The sequence below is a fragment of the Plasmopara halstedii genome, assembly GCF_900000015.1.
Source record: "Plasmopara halstedii genome assembly, contig: Scaffold_650, whole genome shotgun sequence".
NCBI lineage: Eukaryota > Oomycota > Peronosporomycetes > Peronosporales > Peronosporaceae > Plasmopara > Plasmopara halstedii.
Genome location: NW_020187567.1, coordinates 1,496,036 through 1,502,868, shown reverse-complemented (window position 1 = coordinate 1,502,868; position 6,833 = coordinate 1,496,036).

Sequence of the window (6,833 nt, the reverse complement as noted above, 5' to 3'; positions counted from 1 at the left end):
ATGCTCCTAAAGTGCTTTGTCTCAATAGCGTTTCTACACGGTTTTAGGGTATTTCGCTCAAAATTGACGTAAAAAAATTGAGAAATAGTCATGGCTACATATTTTTGGCCAGCACTGTAGCGTGATGAAAGCATCGAGATTCATTGAGCTGGAAATTACACACTACCACGCTTTGTGATTCGTAGATTCAGAATTACCAGATTCTGATAAGCTGATGCGACAAAATCCTCTATTTTGGAAGGGTATTATAGTACATAATATATTCACAAGTTAGAGTTTTTTTACAATATACGAGACGCAAAACCGGAATTTTGGACTGCGATGGTAATAAATACCAATAAGCACCAAAATCTAAGCACCCGGTATTTGCTGTCGGTAATGACAATCAACTATGGTGAAACCACCACAGTATTTGAACAAAAGCCGAGCTTTGTCATCTTCCCCTGCGCCAAATGCCCTTTAATGATGTGTGAATTGGTTGACGCGTCAACGTTTGCTGACTGAATAAACGATCAATATTGCTGAGTTATCTAGTACATGCAAAACTCGTCGGCTTAAAAAAATAACTCGCTTAGATAAAATGACATCAATTTCAGGATCATCACTTCGGATTCTACGACACGATCTTGGTTTCAAGCTCGGCATTGTCGATGGAACTTTAGAGATTTGTAAGCCCTCTGTGTAATCATAAGTTCGTGCTCCATTCAGACCAGTCTATCACATGATAAAGCTGTCATTTAGGATTAGGCGGAACGCTGGCTGGTCGCAAGCTTGCAACCCCAAGTAGTCGTCACAATACAATTGTCATTTTCGCCTCCACCGTAGTCAGAATTTGATTGATTTGACAATCATATTTGTGGCAAAGTAGCGCAATGGGACACTTGTTGACCCTTAATGAACGATGGCAGTGGGTGTGTTTTACGTCAATATTAAAAAGCTAGCACATTAGTAGCAGGCGCTGTGTCGATATGGGTATTGCATAATCCTCATGCAAAACTGTACAAGGTCAAAATGATAATTTGCTGTATCCGGTTCTGTATGTATAAGGGGTTATCGTGGCAGCTTACACTGAGGAACTATATAGAGTTGACAAATGCACACAGGGGACTAGGTCAAAGAACGTTTCTAGGACGCGGAACTGTGGTTCATTCAAGTATCAGGTACTTTGCACTACTCGAATTTTTGAGTGTATTGTTTGATATTCAGCAAAAAAGTATCAATTATGTATATGTTCTGGCGGTCTTTCATGCTAAACCCTGATAGATTGTAGCATACGTGTAGTTAATCACTTTAATGATGTTTCTTACAACTCCAGGTTCAGTACCTTTGGGGATCGCTTTGCTCTTTACAGATGTGACCTCCTATGACAAGATGCTAGAAACAACCCTTGCTTTACTATATGAAATCGAGTTTACATGAAAAACACTGCAATAATTCTCGCAACGCGTTATGGACAGCGCGGTTGGCAGGCCGTTTGCACGTTGTAGATAGGGATAGAGGCTTATATATATAAGCCTCTATAGGGATAGAGGCTTATATGCTCCGACGTTTATCTGTTGAGCGAATGTCGACATGTTGAGCCTCCAATCTATTCGAAACAGAGTAATCGGCATATTTGCCGGTCGATAGTCACGGTCAGCCCCAGTAAATTTAGAATCTTTCACGCAAATGACATATAAGATTAGTGATCGGGGATGTATTTGAGAGGACAACACGTCACCCGAATCGAAGATTCTTCTCCAGGAAGCCGTTGTCTAGGGGACGTCTTCTTAATGGCGTCACATGTGCACGTGTAGGAGTAGTCAATCTATCTGCGAAAGTTAGCTACTTCAATTCCAGAAAACGGAAGACAACCTGTGATGCATCTGTAGCACTTGCCCATCGGCTGAGGATGAAGATAGAGAACTAATTCACGATGCACAGCCAGCCCCGCAGTACTAGAATGCAAAGTTCAGCCGAACAGATTTTTTTTGCACTTGGACCCGTAATTTGTAGTTCTGCAACCGGATATATGATTAATACGTAGCAAACGTCGACTACAGCTATTTGAAGAAGGAAGTGCTGGCGGTGCTATCAGCATCTTTCATATGCATGTGGTTTAACTGCGTACTCGGAAAGGCGCTCACTTATACGTTGGTTGATGTACGAGCTTCAGCAATGTGACTGAGACTATGGTAAACTGTGCGCTGTACTGCCTATTGCGAGATGGTTAAAGTGTAAGCTGACGAAACCCGAGAAACCGCAAGAAAGGGCACGATGCTTGATGCCATCATCGCAAGTATTTTCTTGTCATGGACTAGGTAATTCCTTTCCGCAGCCTTAAGCTGGCGGATTCGCCCGATCTCGCCCCTCGGCGTCTGCTTGCAGCAGTGCAAAGCCGATGGCAAAGTCCGAAGCGTCATAGACGACACTAAAGAACGATCAGGGTCTGGCAACGCCAGTATTGGTGCATGAAGGAGGCTGGTTTTGACCCTATTAGAAGCCTCCGGCTCGGTGTCCTCGCACCATTCCTTATCCTTCTTATGGAGATTTGGGCCGTGCCATGTCCGCATAATTTGCGGTATGCTTGTGCAAGTAGTTGGCGAGGCCAAGCCACTTGCGCAAGCCCTTTTGATCCTTTGGAACTGGCCAGTACACGATGGCTTTGATCTTAGCGAGATCTGCTCGAAGGCCACGCTTCCCAATGAAGCAATCTAAAAGGGGATTTATTCCGCGCCGAAGATGCACTAATCAGCATTAGCATACAACTTATTCGTGCGCATGCACTCGAGCACCGATCTTGAATGAATGATGTGGTTTACCTCATCTGTCCTCCCGTGCACCGCACAACTTTAAACGAAAATGTCGTCAGAGTATGTTTGTGCATACGCCCGATGGTTTGTCACAGGACGATTAAATGTTGCTGGTGCATTTGACAGCCCTTGAGGCATTACCAGCCACTCCCAACATCCCGCTCGGATTGCTCACCGCTGTCAGCAGAATATCAGTCGATCGCATAAGCAATTGGTATTAACCATCGACCAAGTCGAGTGCGCTGTACTTAGTACGGCCAACTATACTCTCCTGGAGAACATCCATTCTAGGAATCGGTGTTCGTGCCGGAATGGTGGAAGCGTTTAGCTTTTTATAAGCGTGAGCGATACCCCGCCTGCCGTTCGGCATCCGGACACAAAACGTGGGTGCCGAATGGAAAGACTTGCTCCCACGCACCATTCCTGTCTCGTGCTTCACACGGAAAAGGCGTCAATAACGTCGCACTGCTCTTTGGGCAAGGGCCATTGGCGTGTTACGCAGTATTCGGCTTCCGGATCAGGCAAATCTCATGCACACACTTCGGTCCGGAGGTATGACCGACAGTGGGTCTTTGGAGACGACGTCTTGGAACTCCTTTACTAGAGGATAATACGGATTCGAAGGATCCTTCAGGATCGACAATCCACTTCGTGCGTTCAGCACCCTCTTAGTGTCCTTCAGGACAGCTTCATTCAGAAGTGGCGACGAGTTAAACTCCTCGTTCGATCTTGCATGACCACTCGGCTAAATTGTCTGCCTTCAAGGCACCGTGAACTCTTCGAAGAACATACTGTCCAGCTCAAGAAGTGTATCCACCGCGGAAACTGCATCGAGGGTGACGTCGCTGTCTTTTTCTCCCGTCGTACCGTTGACAAGGGTATATAGATGTGTGTAATCGTCTACGGTAGACACACCCTGGGTCAGGGTTGACGCCCTGCGCCTTGCAGATAACATATGGCTTCGCCGTTCCCTCTCTATAGTGATTTTCACATCTCATCTAGACCAGTAGGAATACGCACTCGGCGCCGTCCAGTGTCCCCACCCCCTGCTCCATCGAAGCCTTGATGTTATTAACAACATCCGGCGAAGAGCTACTATTTCCGCAGTCTTCGTCCAGTGGATTACTTGCAGCTCCACGCGCATCGCACGGGCCTCGCCCTTGATGCCTTGGGCCTCGTCTGACCATGTCACTCTTGCCCCGCAGCGTCTGCTTCGTAACGTGAGCAGTGTTCAGTGGATTATGTGCCACTCCACGCGCATCACAAGGGTCTCGCCCTTGATGCCTCGGCCCGTGACCGATCATGACACGCTTGGCATGTAGCGACTGATCCAATACTTGAGCAGCACTCAGTGGCTTATGTGCCACTCCACATCCAGCCCACGAGTCACGCTCGGGTCTCTTGTCCAAAACACATTTGAGGCTTGACATTTTTGATACTTCGATACCCAAATTCATTGATCATCCCGGTCCAGTGCCCGCGCCGATTGCGCTTTCGTTTCCTAGAGAGGTGGATTCATGGCTCACTAAAGCTCCACCAGGAAACGTGCGCGTGGGGCCCAAGGCTTTTGATCTCGACTCACGGTGTTCCAACCACGCAATACCAAGAATAAGGTATAGCCTTGCATCCAAATCAAAGACCAGACAGCGTTTCACGCTATCAAAGTCAAGGAGCTTGACATCGAGGTCCAGAGGGACCTTCGACACAGTAACACAAGTTCTCGTCGCTAAGCAAACAGTGACAGCGTCACTCAACCGCGTTTTCAGCGCCTCAGCATACAGCTGACTTCCTTCGATCGCGAAACGTCGAACATAATTGCCCGACGTACCATAAGCGATAAGGATTTTCCATGGTTTATCAAAGCTATTCACAGTCGCTTTTACTACCAGCAAGCCCGGCTTGCACACGCCCTCCGTGTTAACGAGCACAGAGCTCTACGTGGCTGGGCCCTGCTGCGCTCTACCTCTTTGAGGCTCAGCAAAACTCAGTTCTCCCCCAGTAGGGTGCCCCGCGCCTACTGAGCTCTCTCGCTTCCCTGCGGTCAAAAGATTGGCTAGAAGCAGAGTGTCGGTTCGTCGAATTTTTTATACGCCTTGCGCAAGTATCAACCCATCCGAAGGTGACTGGTGTCTCCACAAACAAAACACCGTCGGGTGCGTACACGCTGCTCAGCAGCTCGGGGCTCGCCCTCCTCATTTTCAACATAGCTGAGATTTATTGGCTCACGCTCACTTGGCGAGCTCTGACGGTGTGCATTCCAACCAAGTCGTGCTGACCCAAAGCTGAATTTGGCATTCAATGCCACATTCACCGCTTCTGCAAAAGAAGACGGATGCACACGGAATACTTCCATTCTGTTCACGCCAGTGCGGAGGCCCTCCATAAAGACGATCGCTGCGACCGCCTCGGGAAGAGGGTCTGCTGCCAACCCGGCAATAAGAGTTCTCAACTCTTGGACAATGTCCACCAACTCTTTCTTGCCCTGGCGGACAACAAGAAAACGCGATCTCACGCGATATGCCTGATTAGGCGGCGAGAACAAAAGCTGATGCTTCAGCTCCTCCCAAGAGAGGATAACAGCTTCAAAAGAAGCACTGCATGTGAGTGCCCATTCTCGCGCTCAGCCCCGAGCTTGGAGATAGCTATCGCCACGCGCCGTTGCTCGTTTTGGAGCATGGTGGATGTCATAGCCATCTCGACCTCTCTTATCCAGAGCAGGGAATTCTATCTATCCTTACCTTCGAAGGTCTCAACGCTCACCATGAGCGGTCTGGGTGGGAAAGAATCATCCGTCGTCGACGGTGACGTCATAGACGCGGTCGACGCTGGCGGCTTCTGCTGTAAGTGGTCTAACAGAGTATTTAAAAAATCTTAAAAACGCCTCTAGGCGCGCGCTTATGGACTCTGTCCCTTGCGCAACGAGGTGCTCCACGCCCTCAGGGCCCAGCAGGGACATCATCTTATTAAGCACGTCCTGCATTCCCTAAGACACACGAGAGTATTCCTTCCATGTGTTCCTCACAGCGGACCGGTGGTAACGACTTAGGCGTAGATTGACTACGAGTGCTACCAAGTACAGCGGGGCTGCTGTAGCTCTTTTCTTAGAGGAAGCTAAGCTAAGACCACCGACCTTGCGTTCTTTCCTAGAAGCAGTACAGGTATAGCGAATCGCATTCCGCTTCTTCTATGTACTAAAACACTTAACCGAGAGAATGAACACTTTTGTTAAAAATCGAAGATGTATTTAATTGTTTTAGTCGCGGCAGAGCCGCCAATATCTAAAATCCTAGTTTTTTTCTAATTATTCTAGTGATACCTAAGTAATGTAGCAAGACCTAATTAATATAGTAACATGCATTATTATTTACTGGCAATCCTGCCACGTGGTGGCTTCTTGTAACGGTGTAGCCACACCACTGTGTTATCACACTAACTGTATAATACACACCTATGTACGGTCGCACAATCTTGTGCGACCCGCCCTTTCTTACAAGGGCACGTGTAATCCCGTTACTACATGGAAGTTGTGCTTCGTATCTGATGTGACATTCATTGCTCCCTCAAAACAGGTGGGGTGGACGGGGGTTGAAACGGAGTTACACGTTTCTTGGTATATAAGGGGTAGGCCACACAAGATGGTGTGGCTACACCTTAACAAGAAGCCACTGTAGCTGGACTGCCAGTAGTTATGCATTTTGATCAGGTTTACTATCTAATTAGGAGAACCTATAGATTTAAAATTCAGGCGGCTTTGCCACAAATCAAAGAAAGATATACATATCATGTTTTGAACGGAAGCGTTCAACTGCCTTGGGTTAAAGTTGTGGTTACTCTTGGAGTAAAAGGATTGCGATCCGTCACACTATTATTTGCTCTAAATGTAGAACGATGGTCACCGATTTTAGCAAGCGAATGCGCTACAGCAGTCCCGCTGCAATCACGGCCCTCGAGGTAATGTGTGACGGGGCACACGGCACCTTGCACAGAGGAAGCTTGACTTTCAAGAGTATACAAACTTTAAGTGAACGGCAGTTCACAGAG